A 20,467-nucleotide genomic window follows, 5' to 3' on the forward strand; every position below is an offset into this window, starting at 1 on the left:
GTTTTGTCTCAGAGGAGTACCCGGCCGTGTGAAGTGTCAGTCTGCCCCTACTGGGGGGTGCCTCCCAGTTAGGCTGCTCAGGGGTCAGGGGTGAGAGACCCACTTGAGGAGGCAGTCTGCCCGTTCTCAGATCTCCAGCTGCGTGCTGGGAGAACCACTGCTCTCTTCAAAGCTCAGGTGGAAATGCAGAAATCACCCGTCTTCTGCGTCGCTCATGCTGGGAGCTGTAGACTGGAGCTGTTCCTATTCAGCCATCTTGGCTCCTCCTATTCTTTTATTCCTTTACTTTCCTAATTGATACAGTTTGACTATGTCCCCACCCAAATCTCATCTTGAATTCCCACGTGTTGTGGGAGGGACCTGGTGGGAGGTAATTGAATCATGGGGGCAGGTCTTTCCATGCTGTTGTGGTGACAGTGAATAAGTCTCACAAGATCTGATGGTTTTATAAAGGGGAGTTTCCCTGCACAAGCTCTCTCTTTGCCTGCTGCCATCCATGTAAGACGTGACTTGCTCCTCCTTGCCTTCCACCATGACTGTGAGGCCTCGCCAGCTGTGTGGAACTGGGAGTCCATTAAACCTCTTTCCTGTATAAATTACCCAGTCTCAGGTATGTGTTTATTAGCAGCTTGAAAACAAACTAATACACTAATAAACTTGCTTTCACTTTACTCTATGGATGCACCCCTAAATTTTTGGATCTTGCGTGAGATCCAAGAACCCTCTCTTGGGGTCTGGATCAGGAACCCTTTCTAGTAACACTTCCATGCACCATTTCTATAGTTTCTTACCAGAGAAGTTTCTCTGAACATGTGGAGCACCAGAAACCATGAGGAAACAGCTCAGCATTCACTCCTGAGCATGAAGCTGGCTCTTGGTGGTGCTTCTCTGCAATTGCCTTTTGCCACTGACGATCACTCTTCTCTTCCTTTGGGAGAGTGAAAGGGAAAGGAAGCCATCTGAAGGGTCTTCATGATTATTTTTTAAAAAGAAAAATCCCAATATCTAGTACTAAACCCCTGATGGACCAAATCAGACCCTCGGGGGTATAGGAGGGACACAGGTGTGTGTGATGTAAACCCCCCCCCCCCCAGGAGTGTCCAGTGTGTGACCAAGGTCAAGAATCACTCACCAAATAAAAGAAGGGTCCCTTTGGTAAGTGCTTCAAAATAAGGTTACCAAAAGAAAAAACTGAATACCCAAATACTGCCCAAAACATGGTTTATGAAAAACAATAAAGCTGTTAGGTGGTCAAATCACAAATAGTAAAGGCTGTACCATCAAGCTTGCAAAGAGACTGGGCTCTCTGGCCATTTTATAAGGAAGCTCACTCAGAGGAGATGTTTTTACCTAAATTTGAGGAGAACTGATCTGCCTGTTTGCAACTGGAAAGCAGACTTGAAACAAACAAATGAACAATAAATTTGCAGTGTGGGGCAGGATTCAGTGGCTCCAGTGAAAGCACCTCATTATGGAAGGGGCTGCATCCCAGGAAGGAACCTCAATTTGAGGAAGATGTCAAATTATTACTGTGTTTTGAATTGGCTGCTAACCTACTCTGAAAGATAGAAAAAGATGCTGCTTTAAAATGAGGGCTGTGCTTTTCTGAAAATACAGCAAGTGCCTTGCTGTGAAGAGTAAGGAATCATATGGCCTTAGTGTTAAAGGGATCTTGGCAAACCAGGGCTACTCAATCCATACCTATACCAGGATGTTTGTTTCGCAGGAACTTGGTGTTAGAATGGAAATTAGAATTGAAGACATCTACCCATAGGTCTTGTGATCTTTCTGCTCCCATACCTGTCTTTCTACCGTCTGAGATCATAGTAAATGATAAAAACAGAAAATAGGTTCTAAGGTATGCTGGCTTTAGTAATAAGATTCTTTTTCTCATCTGTAACACTACTGTTACACTTCTATAACAAATACTATTTGTTACCTCTCCAATGTCCTTTGGGCTCTATCAGTGTTTTCTAAAATGAGGGACATTTATGTTGGTCAGGTTGTGCACTGCACAACTATAACAGATGTCATTTGTAGTGCAGTCTCTGGCTTCTGGAGCAGTGCAGCATGTAGCCTAGATAGGGGGTCGCCATTATGGGAAGCAAATAGACATGGCCTCGTGTAACATACAAAGCAAGTCATTTCCTGTTCATTTGTCTTTCAGTCCTTCTGATTTTTATAAAGAGAAAGTCTCTATTTGGTTCTGGCACGCTTTTAACACCTCTCCCATGATTGTATTTTACCTTATAATAAAGAGAGAACAGGCTTCTGGTTAGTGCTATAATAAAGAGAGAACAGGCTTCTGGTTAGTGCCTCACAGGCAATAGAATTACTCAGTAGGGATGTAAAGTTTTATCAATAGATTTATATAAATAAGAAATTTAACCAATTTTGTGAAAATAAGTAAATAAATAATACTTGGATTTTACAGTATATGTCAAGAAAAATATGAAGGTGATTTTCACATGATTGGAGTTTGGGAAACACTGGGCAGTAGAGAAAGATCACCCCAAGCGCTAGGGCCTAGCATGGGGCTTTAAGAACACATTTTTATAGGGGGATGAGGTAAACAATAGACTTACACATTATGATTTAAGTTGACTTGATTTAAAACAATTCTGCTCTATTGGAAACATCCAGTCTTTTTTTCTTCTAGTTATTTCCCTCTTTGATAATAAGTACAGCCTGTTTCTAAACCATTATATGGTCCTTAGGAATATTTTTAGAACAGTAGTTACAAGGTAGAAAAAGTAACCCCCAGCCCTGAGTTAAGGTTTATTTAAAGGTCAGAGAATGCCAGGCAATTGCCGTGATTTACCTCTCAGAATTATGGACTCTGTTGTGTTTTTTCCTTTTTGTCTAATTTAGGGAATCTTATTTGCTTGGAATGAAAAGGATTTGCCAGGAGGAAGACAGCCACAGATGGCAGTGCACATTCTGTAAAATACAAAAACAAAACAAACACCAGAAAAAATAAATCCAAGAGTCTGATCCCATAAATTTCTGCACTAAGGAGCAACTCCAAACTGCACACCAAGCTGCTTTAAAAGGCGTTTGTGTTAAGCCTTAGAGTGTTTTATCACATTTGTGATATTTGATACAGAATACGTCAGACCAAAAGCCACATCCTAGGATCTTCTTTAAAATATCATTAAAATAGATGAAGCATTTTAAGATGTAAAGTTTCATTTCCTAAGGGATCCTCTAGTTGTAAAGATTGCAGCTAGTTGTTGTTGTTATTATTATTTGAGATGGAGTCTCGCTCTGTCACTAGGCTGGAGTGTAGAGGCGTGATCTCGGCTCACTGCAACCTCCACCTCCGGGGTACAAGCAATTCTACTGCCTCGGCCTCCTGAGTAGCTGGGACTACAGGCACGCACCACCACACCCAGCTAATTTTTGTGTTTTTAGTAGAGACGGGGTTTCACCATGTTGGCCAGGATGGTCTCGATCTCTTGACCTCGTGATCCGCCCGCCTCAGCCTCCCAAAGTGCTGGGATTACAGGCGTGAGCCACTGCGCCTGGCCACAGCTAGTTATTTTAAAGGACTTCTAGTAGGTCCAGGCTAGATTCTCAGCAAAGTTTGCATGGTATGTGATGTGGTGCATCTCACCCCAGAAAAGACCTGGGAGTCCTTCTGTAAATTGCTAGCAGGTGAATTCACAGCATCCACTGTAACCTTAAGTTATCTGGTTCTCTGCTCTAACGCTAACCTGCATCTGACACTGGGAGGTCCTTGACCAGGAATTCTCACAGCTCCTCTGACAGGGAAGTGGGTAGGAGATGGAAAATCCAGAAGCAGGAGTGGAGGGAAGGGAGTTAACCCCCAATTCTCCACCTCCCCCAGAACCAAGGCCAGGATTGTCAAGAATCCAGGGTTGAGAATCCACTGCCAAGCTGGTCCAGTGGATTCACTCAGGTTGGCAGAGTGGCTGAAAACCAGCCCTCTTAGGCACGTGGGTCTTCTCCCAGATATATTAGGAACTAGATGGAACTTGGCACTTGGGATCACTCAGTGTAACAACCCCATACCCCCATTAGACTTGAGTATACCCAGCACTGAGCTCGGAACTCAGGCTTCCCGTCACCACATCAGACACTTTACCACTGGCCACAGATTGGTTTCTGAAGACCTCTTACCTCCATCGTTATGACTTCTAAGTTGATTTCTGTCTATATTCCAAGTTTCCTTTCTATCATCTGGCCATAAAATATTTTTATATCTTCATGTGCAAAGAGTTATGGATATAAAGAACTTTTTAAAATTACGTATATCATCTATTCTGTTTTCTTCCTAACTACAAGCTGATCATTGGTTTTCTTTACCACCTGCAAGCACTTAAAAGTAATCATTCCTGCTCTTATAATTACATCTTAATTATTTCTGAACAGATCCCTTTTCTCTCCTTATGCTAAGACTGCATGATTAATGCATTTTTATCTCTCACACTCAGTCTTTTTATTATGTTATTTGTCTTTTTCCCTCTTCATCACCAACACAGTTCACACTTAATCGTGTGAAGAAAAACTATCATCCCTTGCTTGCTAATGTGCATTTTCCTGCAAAGATCCAAATTCCACTTTCCCTGCAAAAACACCAGGCGCATTTATGTATCTCAAATCAACTATGATATGAGTCTTACCTATTTTTGACTGGTCATTTTAGTTGTATCCCACCTTTTGTTTCTACAGTGTTTTCATAGAAAATCACATTGTATCCGTGATTTCGTTGAGTCAAAGGATATGTGTGTTTTTAATTTTGATACTACTACAAACCATCCTCTAATGATATAATCCAATTGACAGTCCAGCAATCTATGAATACCTTTCCCCCACATCCTCACCAAAACAGTGCATCATATTATTCTTTCAAATGTGGCTGTTCTATATGAAAAATGAAATTTTGTTATAGTTTGTATTTCATTAATTATGAGTTGGGTTAAGTATCTCTGCGTATGTTTATATATCATTTATATTTATTTTTCCATGAACTCCCTCTTTATATTCTTTGCTCCAATAATTATTTATATCTTTATATTCTTTCCTATTGATTTATAAGTATTCTTAATATATTAAGTAAATTAGTATTTTAATACATCTTTTAATGTTTTCCTTGTTTCATCTCAATTTTTTTGAATTTATGGGATTTTTTTTTCCATGTAAAAGTTACTAAATTTTACATGGTGAAATGTAAAGTGTTTTATGGCTTTTGGGTTTTGTGACATGCCTTTAAATAATTTTTTAAATTATTCCATGTTTTTTATAATAATTTTGTGTTTTATTTGTAAGTTCTACGTATTTTCTTCCCTGGAAATTTATTTGGGTGGAAGGTAAAAATCTCACTTTATTTTTTCCCATTTTCCCAAATGGCCCACTGTTCCAGCCCCATTGGTTGAGGCTCCATCCTTCTCCACCTTTACCATCTTCTAAATTCCCTTCATTTCTGAGTCCCTACTGGACTCTCTGGTCTATTACATTGATATGATGCCTTGTGACATGGGAGCAAACTGCAGTACTTATCATTGAGCTTTTATTATCACATTTAGTGGCTCATAGAGCTGATTTCCCTTTTTTTTCCAGAATTTTCCTGTTCATCCTTGCACATTTGCTTTTCCCATGTGGATTTGAGAATTTTAATCATTTTATTGGAATTGTTTAAAATTTTTACTGGGATTAAGGTTTATGTATAAGTTCATTAATGTGTAAGTTCATTACCTGGTGACGCCCAGTTACACCATGCAGCTCTTCTCCATCTCTCTCCAAGTTGCGAAATGATTCAGATAAGTGTCATCCGGATTTTAATGTGCTTAGAATCACCTGGGGGAAATTAGCAAATGCAGATTCAGCTGGTCAAACATGGGATTAGAGATTCTGCATTTCCAACAAGCTCCCAGGTGCTGCTGATGCTGCGGGTCCCTGGAACACACTGGGAGTGGCAAGGAGATAAGCAGCCTTGAGGCACTGCCTCTGGTAGATTTCATAGATTTCCCCTGGAAAACCACTTGAGCCCACTGCTTCTTGTGGGAGCAGATCTTTGACAACTCTCTCAAGTTATTTTATGATAATCTGTCTAATTAGATTTTCTTTCTCATCTAGGATAATACCCGTTATTTTATATTTTTCTAGAAATTCATGCATTTAACCTAGGTTTTCAAACTCATTACTGTGGAGTTGAACAAAAACTTATTAATAATTTAATTTCCATTCCCTTTTTTGTGTTTTTTATATTGAATGTTTCTGTTGACACCCCCCCCCTTATTGATTAGATTATGTGGCTTTTTTTTCTTTTCTCAAAGAACCAGCTCTTGGATTTATTTATCAATTCTTTGTTTTCTTTCTACCGTCGTGTCTTCTTTAAATTTATATTTGCTGGCCTCTAACTTTGTAATTTGAATGTTCGGCTCTCTCATTTTCCTTCTTGGTGGGGTGTGTGTATCATGGTCTTATAAGAATGTGAACCAAAGTCAACAAATCTTAAACTCCAGCCATGCTCTCTTCTGACCACACCTCTGCTGCCCCAGCCCCGCCTCCAGGACTGCACCCTCCAGATGTAATTGACACCAATGGCTTGCACTAGACTTTTTGCTAAGGGACCTGAAAAGAACTTAGAGGCTGGCGTAAGTTGCCAAAGCCTTCCCACGTCACTGAGAGAATAGACTTGGCAGGCTTGTGTTTTGAAAAGCAGTTGGGGGTGTGCTCTGTCAAGGCTCAGCCATGATGAAGAAATAATCAAAGAGCAAAACGTCACTTAAGTGGCTAAACATGACTGGCAGCAGGGTTGGATTCCCCTTCAGCATCCAACACCTCACAGGCCATCCTCTGTGTAGACGGGCTGCTTTCTAGTGGCTCCACAGGCCTGGCCGTGTCAGGGGCTGCCTTTATTCAAAGACTTCTGCTCTGTCTTAACCAGGATCACTTAACTCTCTGAAACTCCAGTGATAAAAAAGCAAAACCGGCACAAACATCCAGCTTTGGAACTATCTCTAAGGTCATTGTTTTTTCCCCTGCCGCGAATTTCTTTCATTCCTAATTTTCCTCTACCTTTCTTTCCCTTCATCCCCTACGATAGATTTTGAACCCCAGGGAGGTTAGGACTCTGTCCCGTTCTTCTCCCTGGGCTGTCCACCCTCCGACCCCCACCCCACCCGGCATGGCACTCAAAGGTGCATTTTCCTGGGGTCTGTGCCTGGAAATCATTGCAGCTGTTAGCCTGTGTCACGTGGGGCTGGCTAAGTGCGGGGCAACGCGGTTGTACATGTTGCCATGGTGACTTCTCTGTTGATGGCGGAACCACTGACTCCAGCAAGTCACAGTATTCATTTTTGCGTCATGCTCGTGCTACAGGAATGCTATGAGTAGCCCATGAAAATGGAGGCGAGTTGAGCTCAGTGTTATCCCTTGACTTGTGTGTCTTTCCTTACCCCCAGCGATCCCCCATTCAGATGCTTCCTACTGTACCGCATTTTTGAGTATTCTTAAGTATCATGCATCTGTTACAGCACCATATCACTCAGCTATGGAGGCACTCAGAGGGGCACAACACCCTCTAAATTATCCGCCATCACTTCTTTTACGGCCTCATTTAAAAAGACAATTGTCAGAATTCCCAGGTGTGAATTCTCCCAGGGGAATCTCTGTCAGTCACCACCTGGAAATGTTAGTTCCACCTCTGCTGGCCAATCAGCACCTTATGTCCTTGCTATGATCTCTACAGTTGCAGAAGCATTATCCTGATGAGGTTATTAACCCATCACCACATGCTTTTCAGAGAAAAGTCCCTGTATAAATACCAATAACTAAACATGATAAATTGCTTCACTCGCTTCACTCCTTTGAGATCTTTGTCTGATTCCACGTGCTCTGCATAGACTATTCAGAAATTCTAAAGACGGATGCAGATTCCTAATTCTGCTGTTGAGTTTGTTCCTGAGAGCAACGCTGAAAGACTTTTAAAAAATTAAAATCAGCTTTATGTTGAAATGTCATTGTACATAAATAGCCATATGAATGTGGGGTACAGTTATTTTAAACATAGAAAATAAGATGAATTGTTTTGGAAATTCCCCTTTAAACATGCTAAAATGATTTTCAATCATTGACTTGGGAATTTTAACTTTTAGAAAACTGGAAAGGATACAGATAAAAGTAGTGATAAATTTATAAACTATTTTATTTGTTGAAATGCTTTAATGCATGATTTTGTTTTATCCTGGAATGGCCACATGTGGTAGGCAAAGTGGACATTATCAGCCACATTTTAAAGATAAGGAAAATGCAGCTCGGAGAAAATAAATGTATTCATTCCCTCAGCAAACACTGACTGGGTGGCCACAGAAGTGCGGTGCACAACCCTGGCTGCACATCAGTCACCTGGGGAGCTTTTCACAAATCCCAATGCCTGTTCCCCATCCCAGAGGATTCCTGGTGTGCATCAGGATTGTGAAGCAATGGGGACTGAGTTTATAGCACCTTACTCTAAAGTATGCAGAGACTAGCATTATGAAGTGGAAAATGCATATATTTCAGATTCAGTTATTTTTTTCCCACTATTCCTTCCTCTTAATGAAAATTTTTGAGTAAAACATATAATTCCAGTTCTTTATTCTGAACTGTCTTACTATTTTCTATCACCCTTTAAATATAATGCAGAAGTCTGGAAGGATATGTAATTTGCATACCTGTTGGTGAAATCCCTGCTACTAAATACACTTTGCTTTTTCTTGTTCCACATTCCCCTTTTTGACAAGGAATAAATCATCCCCAAGGCTGCTAGAGCCAATTAAATATTTTTTCACACTCCGTTGACATGAATGAGAAGAACTGTGACAGAGCCACACGGCTCATGCCAGGACTTTATCACGCTATCTTTATAATGATGTGAGCCAGTACCAGGGAGGAATGGTGTGGGGAACCATCAGGAAGCTTTAATAACCAAGGATAATTTGTTTCATCAGTTTCTCCTTGATGGCCATTTGCCATTTCACCTGTCAGGAAGCAAAACTAGTTGTCTTGTGAGATCTCAGGTTAACTCAAGAAGAGAACAGCTCAGACAACAATGGAAGCATATTTAGCATGGAGCTTTTATACTCAGTTCTCTGAAGTCAGCCTTCTTGGAAGAAAATACATTGTCTTGCGATTGGAATTATAAATTTCCCTTGTGCTAATGCAACCGAAAAGAGTATTTCAAAACCAAGAGCCCAACTGGGCATTCATAAAAGACTTAAAATATGTGTAGAATTAATTTTTAAAAGCACTTTAGGTTTGCCCATGCCCCCCTTCTAACCGCACAGTGGAGACAGAATCTGGTCAGCTGTCTGTGGTCTGGGTGACTCCACCATGTTCTCGGCAACGCTCCTTATCTATGTATTATACTAGTTTCTGAAAACTTAAGAATAGAAAGGATCAACCTCACATTTTGATGAAATAGCAGTTACAACACAAACATCCCATGCCTATTGGCAGAACTGGTCCACAGAGCGCAGAAGCACATTCATCGTGTAAAGCTGAAAACAGCATCTTCTGCAAGCTGAGTTACCGAGGTTCCAGCAGAAGATAAAAAGCATTTAAAAATATTTAATTATTCACTGAACTCCTTTGAAAGACACAGGATGACAAAGCAAATCAATAATATTCAGCCATTTCCAAAGGGTCCATCCACAGCCAAAGTATGGCCTTTGAATTTACTAGAAATTTCCACAGAGGGAGAGTAAAAGGAATCCCTTCATCCTTGCTTGATTCCTAAAATAACATGCGCCTAAGTATTCTCACAAATGATGAAGCACATCTCTTGAGTAGACTTAAGGTGATAAAATGTTATTTTCACCGAGCTCCCAAGCCATACATCATGGAAGTCCAAAGCCCTTACTGATAATTGCATAATGCCCAGGGGATGTGTTTCTCTGCAGAAGTCTGAAGACAATAGATCCAGGGTCTCCTGAAGACTTTCATCTTATGAATTGTGTGAATCCCTGACCACTGCCTAAGAGGAAAGGTGAAATACATCAGAGAGTGTCCTTAAAATATCCCTTTTTGACTTACTATAATTGGTTGCTTTCCTCTTTTAACTCTCATAATTTTCTCAGCCACCCTCTCCCTAGAAACTGGGGCTATTTCTATGACTCAGCAAACAACCAATTCTTGCTAATACTGCTTTGCTAATAAGGAAACCACAAGTTCTCTTAACTGAGACTCCTGTATAGCAGGTGTGTTCCCAAAACTTGGTGAGCACCCATATCTGAGACACAGCATTCCATAAAGCCAGAGGCAGTCACCGAGGCTGTCTGACATACTATAATATGCCCGTATGGCTTCAGGCTTTCCACCCTGATCTGGCTGTGTCCCGCATTGCACCCATGCAGCAGCAGAACCAGCAGTAAGAATGTTTTGTCAAAAAACAAATCCATAAACTTCAAAAAAAATCCACGGTACAGTATTTTTAAAAATATGTCTAGCCAGGCGCAGTGGCACGTGCCTATAGTCCCAGCTACATGAGTCCAGGAGTTCAAGATCAGCCTGAGCAACATAGCAAGACCCTGTCTCTAAAAAGAAAATTTTAAAATGCATCTGTTTTCTCTCATATATGCCTTTAAACACATCCATAGCATCAAGAACCTAAATGCCAACATCCCAATATTTTTCCTCCCTGATAAACTTGCTTCAGAGATTCAACTTGTATTTTTGCTTTGAACCAGGAAAGGTATCCAAGGTCATACTAAGATAACCATTTATTAAACTCTTTGGCTGTTTTTTCCTAAACTGTAATAAACTCCCCCCCTCCAACATTCAAAATAATAGTAAAGAATTCTCTCTGAAATTAACACAGTGTTCCTATTATTGCTTTCACAACACTAAAAAGAAATAGAACTAACGGAGTCGAACTGTGGGGCATTCTGGCAGGCAAATCATTAAATTCACACAAATGATTCGGCCAAGGGAAAAAGGACAAGGTTCTCAGAAGGAATAATTTCAGCTCCCTCTCAGACACTGCTTTAAATTAAAACACACACACACACACGAGCAGCTGGAGACCTGAGTCACCAATGGTCTACATTAAATTTCTGCAACTGAAAGTGAGGCAGGTATTCAAGCACTCTGGGAGCCTGTTAGAAATACAGATGCCCAGGTCCCCCACCCAAGACCAACTCAGGCAGAAGCAGCATTTTTACCAGAGCTTAGGGCATCTGTATGCCCCTTAATGTTTGAAAGCTCTGAATCAGAGTGCTCTCCCCCAAAGGCATCTCAGACTGAGATAGAAATTGAAGAAAAAGCCTAAGGAGGTTCAGTAACTTTTTCAAGGCCAAAGAACCCACCAGTTACACAAGTGCAGAGCCCTTTGTCCCTGACATTCAGAGCCCTGCATGCATAGGAAGTGACAGCCCCTTCCGGGGAACCCTGCTGCTGCCACGCGCATTCTGGAAACTGTGCAGCAGGAGAAACAGCGTTTTCCCTCAGACTGGGGTTTAAATGGCACTTCCCGAATTTCTATTCCCCTAGATTTGGGGCTTCTTCCTTCTTGCACTCCCGTTAACATCAGCATGAATTCATAAACTCCCTGCAGCGGAGAGGAAAAGAAGCCGCGACAAACCTCAACGAAGAGCCATACGGCACTGTTAACCAAGTGGTCCAGTACCTGCCCCAGTGTTCACAGGAGATTGGTTCCAGGACCCCCAAAGACACCCAAATCCACAGATCCTCAAGTTTCTGATAGCAAATAGTGTGGTAAATACCTACATACAACCTACACACACCCTCCCATATACTTTAAAGTGTCTCTTGTAGATTACTTGTAATACCTAATACAACATAAATGCTATGTAAAGAGTTGTTGGCCAGGCGCGGTGGCTCACGCCTGTAATCCCAGCACTTTGGGAGGCTGAGGCAAGCAGATCACGGGGTCAGGAGTTCGAGACCAGCCTAACCAACATGGTGAAACCCAATCTCTACTAAAAATACAAAAATTAGCCGGGCATGGTGGCACATGCCTGTAATTTCAGCCACTCAGGAGACTCACTTGAACCCGGGAAGTGGAGGTTGCAGTGAGCTGAGATTGTGCCACTACACTCCAGGCTGGGCGACAGAGTGAGACTCCGTCACAAAAAAAAAAAAAAAAAAAAGATTTGTTATGCTGGATTGTTTAGGGAACAATGACAAGAAAAAAATATCTGTACATGTTCAGTACAGCTGAAACTTTTTTTCCTGAATATTTTTGATCCGAGTTTGGTTGAATCCACGGTTGGGGAACCTGTGGATGTGGAGGGCCAGCTGGATAGCTGCTCCTGGCAGTGAGGCTCTCTGATCCAGACTTTCAAGGTTCACCCTGAGAACTACAGTAAGATACATGAGAGAGTCCTGAATGAGGAGTCGAAAGACCTCGTCCTCGTAGCAGCGACTCTGGCACCCACCAGCCATGTGGCTTTAACCCAGTTATCATCCATTCTGCATTTTTGCCTCCTTAACTGTAGAGAGGTTGTGGAACTACAGAATCTATAAAGGCCAGCTGTCACAATCAATACTTTACAAGTGCCCACAATATTTTACAATAACTTTGACCATTGATTTATAAACAATTATAACCAAACATTAGGACTGGAACAATTTGCCCACCTGAGAAATAACAAGACATTTATCTCACATGAAAATGGACACCAAATACCTTACCTTCGTGTTTATTTTATGAAATACAAAGTCTGAGAATATATTAATAATGAGCTATTTTTTTCTTTTTTCTTTTTTTTTTTTTTTTTTTTTGAGATGGAGTCTTGCTCTTTTGCCCAGGCTGGAGTGCAGTGGCACAATCTCGGCTCACTGCAATCTCCACTTCCCGGGTTCATGCCATTCTCCTGCCTCAGCCTCCCGAGTAGCTAGGACTACAGGCACCTGCCACCACGCCCGGCTAATTTTTTGTATTTTTTAGTAGAGACGGGGTTTCACCGTGTTAAGCAGGACGGCCTCGATCTCCTGACCTCATGATCTGCCTGCCTCAGACTCCCAAAGTGCTAGGATTACAGGCGTGAGCCACTGTGCCCGGCCTAATGAGCTATTTTCAATTAAAATACCTCTTTATCATTAATCAGACAAAAGAGTGCAATGTGTCAGCCTACTCTGAGAGCATTAAGAAATCTTTTTCCTGAAAGGCAATTGAGACAATTCAGAAGTTAACTAAGTAACTGATGGAAAGAGGGAGTACAATGGAATCAATTGCCCACTCAGTCCTTTCATATAAAAGTTGGTTTAAACAATCATAACATATAGCCGATGACGACAAATTTGTTTATTCTGTTTCTCTTCACTCGACCTCTTTTGGTCACTGGATCTTGGACAATCATGAAAGCAGCTGCCACTTTCTCATTCCTTTAAGAAGCTGGAAATGTAAGGCTTGTTTAACTTTTCAAGTCAGGAGCCAAAAAGTCACAATCACCTTCCCCTGTTTGAAATTGGAAATGCTGGCTGGCTACTTTTTTTTTTAGAAACTAGGAAGTGAAGGGTAGAGAGAGAAATGTGAAACTCAGGACATGTCAGTACATGCCGCATAATTCTCTGCCTACGGAAAAACCTGCTGACTTAGAGAAATCGCTCCCTCCCAAAAATGTGATTAGCAGGGATCCTCTCTTAAAATAAAACAATGTCCCTTCTATCTTCAGCATCTTAGTCGATAACATTTGTTTTCATATCTGTTTCAGAAATATCAATAGTGAATGGCTAAAAACATTATTTAAGAAAAACAATCATTTTCTGCTATATAACTCAGATTTGAAAACAGAATAAAATGTAATAAAACAAAGAAGCTAAGAACAAAGGCAGAGATACCTCATCTAGCCCGGACCCACTGTAAAAATAATGTTGCAATTTAAATTAAATTATAATTAATAGCAGCAGTTTTGTTGAAGTGTCTCAAATTATTACTTTAGATGCTGAAACTCCAGTGGTTTCCATGGAGATATTTTCTCTAGGAGATGTCAGATATGATCTAATTTTTTTGTCTCTGATATATGACAACCTGAAGCTTCCAGAGCCTTTCATTTTGGGGGGTTTTATGTTAGATATTTCAATTTATTTTTATATGCACTTCAATATGTTTTGTTTGCAATTGGTTTCTGAGCCTAAATATTTTGAAACTTAGTAAATAAGAACCACAACCACCAAATTTATCTTCTGTAGTTAAAAAAAAAAAAAAACTTTCTCCTTATTCACTAGGACAGACAAGAAATTATAGGCTAAAGAATTCAAATCTCTTTTTAATATTCTGTTCTTACTTTTTTTTTTTTTTTTTTTGAGATGGAATCTCATTCTGTTGTCCAGGCTGGAGTGTAGTGGCATGATTTCAGCTCATTGCAGCCTCCACCTCCCGGGTTCAAGCAATTCTCCTGCCTCAGCCTCTCAAGTAGCTGGGACTATAAGCGTGTGCCACCAGGCCTGGCTAATTTTTTTTTTTTTTTTTTTTTTTTTTTTTGAGATGGAGTCTCGCTCTGTCGTGCAGGCTGGAGTACGGTGGCGCAATCTTGGCTCGCTCCAACCTCCACCTCCCGGGTTCATGCCATTCTCCTGCCTCAGCCTCCTGAGTAGCTGGGACTATAGGCACCCACCACCACGCCTGGCTAATTTTTTGTATTTTTTGTAGAGATGGGGTTTCTCCGTGTTAGCCAGGATGATCTCGATCTCCTGACCTCATGATCCGCCCGCCTCGGCCTCCCAAAGTGCTGGGATTACAGGCATGAGCCACGGCGCCCAGCCTATAGCTGTCTTTTAAATCAATTTCTAGTACTTAAGCATCTGCCCTGAAACTTGTTTTATAATTTTTTCATATTCTGTAAATGGAATCAAAAGTTATATTCAATATAATATTTTAAAGCACAATTTGCACGATTCCTGGTTTCATGAGTGTTTCTGTAAAGGTAATGGGCCATTCTCTCTGTGCTGCTTTGGCCCATCAGGGGTCTGTATGTGTCACCAAGGGAAGGTCGGATTTCTGTGCTTCTGCAACGTGGGCTCAGTTCTTAGCTTGACACGTTGCTCAGCTGACGCTGCCGTCACGTGTAATTATCCTTTGTCAGATAAAATGTCTCCACACTCAGCTTCTGAAGAAAAGCAAACACAGTCAGAAGCCTTTAGATTCCGTTGGCTTCCCCAGACAGCCCACCAACCACAGATAAAGCAGTTGGGCTAAATTGGTTGGTTGCCTTAAGACCCTACAATGCTGTTGTCATTTGATAGAGCTGGTAGAGACGGATGCCTTCTCATCAGAGACAATTCAGCTGAGTGTTTAATGAATGGTTTCTGGAGCCAACTTCTGGGTTCAAATACTAGCTCCACCATTTCCTGGTTGTGTGACCTCAAACAAGTTTTTATCCTTCCAAAATGGGATGAATGTGTCAAGGCTCACATGAGGATTAAATGAGTTAGCATGAAAAGGAGAACAGGGCCTGACTTGCAGGAAGTGCTATTATTATTTCCTAAACAGCTTGTTCCCGAAATTTGAATTTCACATAAATCAACACGAAATGTTTTGGACTCCACAATGGAAGAAAAGCACTTCTGGGCCAGTTCTACCTCAACTAGCCACTTGATCTTCTGCCATTTTTGCAACTTTGCCTTTGAAAGTTGCTGCATGGTCATAGAATTCAGAGTTGGACTGGGCCCTAGAAAGCTTTGTGTTTGAGGAAACTCTAGTCCAAATGATGACTCACTTCACATAATCTTAGAAGTTAGAGCTTTACCAGTCATTGCATCTAAACAACCTATGTGGCCTTTGTTGTTTAATGTTGGGAGTTCAGAACTTGTCACTGTCATTCAAGAGTCCTCTTACTCGGGAGGCTGAGGCAGGAGAACGGCGTGAACCCGGGAGCTGCAGCTTGCAGTGAGCCAAGACCGCACCACTGCACTCAAGCCTGGGTGACAGAGCGAGACTCTGTCTCAAAAAAAAAAAAAAAAAAAAGAGTCCCTCTTGCCCCAGCGGCCAAGGGAAGGACATCACCCGCACCCCTGCCCAGCACACAGATGTGAGGTGCTCACTCCTTGGTCATCTTGCTGTCACAGCAAAGCCTTTCAGGAATGTAGTGGAGAGATGGGTGAAACACCTTTAGAAATGGAACGAAACTGTCATATTGTATATTCTTTTTTGGAAAACGAAAGTATACTTTTACTCACCCAGTTCCAACATATGACTGTCCTTACAAAGTATGTTTGTTTGTTATTTTGGGGGATTTTTCTTAACTTGAAAATGAAAGAAGGGAAAATGTACTGTAGTGAGCTCTCAGACTGCTTCTCATACGGGAGACAAAGACAGTGGAAGGGAAGCGCATCTGTGTGTTAAGGTGTGACTGCAGCCATGTCTGAATATGTTTGAGGACCGATAATATATCTGCCTTCTCCTTGGGTGAGGAGCATAGTAGTGCATATGTGTGTGGGCGCTAAAGCCTTAGGCAGGATGTTTACTAAGTACGTTCCTGGGAGAAGAATCTCCCATCATCAATTCCTCCAGCAATATGTCCTGCCTGGCCTGTGCTCGGTGGAGGAGGGGAGGAGAGCTAATCTCTGAGTGGTGCAATGGAAACATGGTCTACAAATACAGGAACACGGATGACTACACACAAGAAGGACACGTGCAAGGGAAATATGCAGAAATATGTGGGCTTTTATAAGACTCTAAATCAGACTGGAATGGCACCATGCTTTGGTGGTTAACATGGAGTGTCATTTGGGGATCCGGAAGAGAAGTATGTTGAATAGAGTCTGTGCTTATTTGATGAAAGACTGGTCTTGAGAATGTTATAGCTAGTCTGTTTTAAATTAACACGCCAAATTTGGACCTACTCACTGTTTCCCAAAGTATAGGTTCCTTGATACTCCAACACCACTAAAATTGTTCAGCTCTCCCAGCAAGCTGGGTGAGGGGAACGTGGATGTTAGCAGTAGAATAGGTGAGCTTTATTATCCGTGTCTCAGTCATGTTTCTTGGTCTCCGTTTTTCTCTGTGCGCATTTCCAAGAGGATGTTGGTTCCCAGGGGAAAGGACAGTGGCAATAAAATGTATCTATCAAAATAGCAATTGTGTTGATTGCCAGAATAAAATGGCTTTGCCTCAAGGGGGTAAGCACTCACATGCATTAGGACAACCAGGCTTACAGCATAAATAAATCCAGGAAAATAGGAGTGCTCACACTAAACAAACAAAAGATTTTGCCCTTGAAATGTATAAGGATTCCTGACCTGAGGGTTTTCTACAAGTTGTTTTCTAACAATAACCAAAGTCCAGCGGACTAGGAGTCACTAATATATTTTCTATATTCAATATGTCCATCTCCTTTGTTAGGAAGAATAAGAAACCTGCCTCACTGTAAGGATTTAGTTGAGACTAGGCATCTGACTTTCAAAATTCTACCTGCATAGAAGGTTTTGTTATCAGAAGAAGCTACCGATGTTTACATACCTCTTAAGCAACTGATTTTAATTATGCCAGCCAATGAACATCCATTTAGCCCTTGCTACTGCATTGTTAGTCACTGGAACTGCAAACATGATTAAGATTGGTCTCTGACTTGAAGAGGATGACTGTCATGTAAGAAGTCACAAGAATTAAGATTATTCCTATTGAGAAAAGGGACACACAGTCTGAGGTCGCTGAGGATACTTTCAGGAAAGTGGTAAGATCTGATGGACAAAGAAAAGGATAGTAAACCAGATGTCCAGACAGAGTGCCATATGGCAGAGAAAAGGTGTGTCAACTGGAGGCATCAGGAACTCCTATGAGATGGGAGAGTTCCCTAGACCCCTTCACTGGACTTGCAACAGGGGTACAGCTCACTCAAACCTTTTGCGGGAGGGCGAGCACACAGGCAAGTGGGTGCCGCCGCTGGGGTGAACACTTTTGGTCTCCAGCCCCACAGCAGCGTCTAGGGGTATGTTACAATTAATGCTGTTTTAGCAGTTACTGTCTGGGGATGGCTAAGTGTTAACCAGCTCATTGGAGACAGGGTGACAGACTTTTACCCCCTGCCCTCTTGGTACCCAGGTCCTTGTCTGGCATCCAGGAAGAATCAGGTCACACAGTTTTATTGAGTGATGGAGGTGGCTCTCAGTGGGATGGGGAGCTGGAAAGGGATGAAATGGGAAGATAATTCTCTTCAGTCATCCTCAGCGAAACTGCTTTCCAACTCTCCAGTTACCTCTTCAACATTCAGATGCTGCTTCTCCTCTTGATGTTCAGCCGCTTGTTCTCTTCTCTCCTCTGCCACGCTGCTCTGCTCCTCTGCCAGTGGAGCTTGGGGTTTTTATGGTTACAGGATTGGGGGGCATGGCAGGCCAGGGTGGTTTTGGAAAAAGCAGCATTTGGGTGGGAAAACAGGGCTGTGAATTTCTCATTTAGGGCTGTGGGCTCAGGTTTGTGTGTGGAACCCTTGCCAGGGACTCCACCCTCTTCTACCCAGTATTTCCCTGCCTCCTGTCCATATCACCTATACCTAGAATGTTGAGTTGGAAAAGTGACCCCAGGAAGGAAGGGGCAGGAGAGAAATCCAGCTCAAGGGAGTCTTTCTTCCCTATGCCAAGGAGTTCAGACTTACACCCCAAAAAATCGTGGAATATTTTTAAATGTTCCTCCCTTGCTCTTGTCATTCTCCTTGCGTCATCTCAGGTAACTCCTTCCACTGTCTCCGTATGTTCTGCTACTGTTTTTATCCGTAACCTCAAGGGAACCAGATTACCATTGTAATTTTTTTTTTTTTTTTTTTCTGAGATGGAGTCTCGCTCTGTCGCCAGGGTGGAGTGCAGTGGTGCAATCTCGGCTCACTACAACCTCCGCCTCCCAGGTTCAAGCGGTTCAAGCAGTTCTCTGTTTCAGCCTCCTGAGTAGCTGGGACTACAGGCACGTGCCACCATGCACAGCTAATTTTTTTTTTTTTTTTTTTGAGACAGTCTCACTCTGTCACCAGGCTGGAGTGCAGTGGCACGATCTCAGCTCACTGCAACCTCTGCCTCCCAGGTTCAAGTGATTCTCCTGCCTCAGCCTCCCGAGTAGCTGGGACTACAGGCGCACGCCATCATGCCCAGCTAATTTTTGTATTTTTAGTAGAGACGGGGTTTCACCATGTTGGCCAGGATGGTCTCGATCTCTTGACCTCATGATCCACTTGCCTCGGACGCACCGTGCCTGGCCTACCATTGTAATTTTTTATCACTATACTTAATATATTTTGAAGGTACATATCATTTAAAGAAGGTCGGCCGGGTGCGGTGGCTCACGCCTGTAATCCCAGCACTTTAAGAGGCCAAGACCGGCAGATCACAAGGTCAGGAGATCGAGACCATCTTGGCTAACATGGTGAAACCCCGTTTCTACTAAAAATACAAAAAATTAGCCGGGCATGTTGGCGGGCGCCTGTAGTCCCAGCTACTCGGGAGGCTGAGGCAGGAGAATGGCGTGAACCCAGGAGGCAGAGCTTGCAGTGAGCCGAGATCGTGCCACTGCACTCCAACCTGGGGGACACAGCGAGACTCCGTCTCAAAAAAGAAAGAAAGAAAGAAAGAAGGTCATGACGGGGCAGGGGGTAAGGGAAGACAAAGAAAAAGGAGGTCAGGAAATTTCTGCCTTTATCAAAAGGAGACAGGAAATATCACTCACAAAGTATCCAAATATCTAGTAAATATCTCCACCTGGGTGCCCTATTAGCACCTCCAACTCAATATGTCCAATACAAAACTAATTAATTCCTCATCACCTAAAAGGGCTCCTCCTCCCATAGTCCCAACCCAAGCCAAACTGTCTGCAAGCTGGGACCTCCTCAACCCTTCAACTCCTTGTCCCTTTCTAGCCTTCAAAAGGCAGGGTAGAGAAGATTGTTGACTTTGGAACGAACCCTACACCTGGGTTCTAATTTTAGCTAGACTATTCACAAGCTTGGTGACTTTCTAGAAGGATATGGACTAAATAGTGTCCAGAGAAGAGTAATTATAATGTCAAAAGGTCTGGAAAAGATGGGCAGTAACGGTGCAAGTTTTCATTCCTGAAAAATAGCTTTTGGTCTTTGAAGGGTGGCTTATGCCAGGGAATTGTATACATTCATAACCAAATCTTCCTGTGCTTATGGTTTATGGGTAGCATGACTTATCAGGCAATTTACTGTAAATGGACAAGTTCATAATTGAAACCACATCCATGCTTCAGTATATAATCTAAAGACTATATAAACCAAACTCTTCAAGGATGCGTAGAATAAACAGACCATGTCAGACTAAGAAGTTCTCATTAGCTAAAGAACTTTATTCTTTGTCTATTTTATTGTTCACTGTATATCCTCAGCACTTGGAATGAAGTCTGACATATAGTAGGCATTCTATAAAGATTTAGTGAATAAGTAAATGAATAAATTTGAAGAGAAGATTCAGGTTTAAAAAAGAAAGCCAAGGTTTTTATTATATGTTTTTATATAAACCAGTTTTATTCCCACAGGATAATTTTAGGATTAATCTT

General features: G+C 42.0%; 1 protein-coding gene, 1 long non-coding RNA gene and 1 other non-coding gene across 3 annotated transcripts in view; 2 read left to right on the top strand and 1 right to left on the bottom strand.

Moving 5' to 3' along the window:
* Positions 1 to 20,467, top strand: part of CNTNAP2 (contactin associated protein 2) — a 2,300,337-nt gene that overhangs the window by 2,266,161 nt on the left and 13,709 nt on the right. The gene's annotated exons all lie outside the window — the stretch shown is intronic.
* On the bottom strand, positions 653 to 5,820 carry LOC107976176 (uncharacterized). The gene is made up of 3 exons (XR_002944828.3): positions 5,719 to 5,820; positions 2,822 to 2,940; positions 653 to 928 (listed from the first exon to the last, which is right to left on the bottom strand). It is a non-coding gene; the product is annotated as an uncharacterized LOC107976176 (long non-coding RNA).
* LOC112209966 (small nucleolar RNA U3) lies at positions 754 to 968 on the top strand. Its single transcript, XR_002944938.1, has one exon. It is a non-coding gene; the product is annotated as a small nucleolar RNA U3 (small nucleolar RNA).

Source organism: Pan troglodytes, chromosome 6, assembly GCF_028858775.2.
Source record: "Pan troglodytes isolate AG18354 chromosome 6, NHGRI_mPanTro3-v2.0_pri, whole genome shotgun sequence".
Lineage (NCBI taxonomy): Eukaryota > Metazoa > Chordata > Mammalia > Primates > Hominidae > Pan > Pan troglodytes.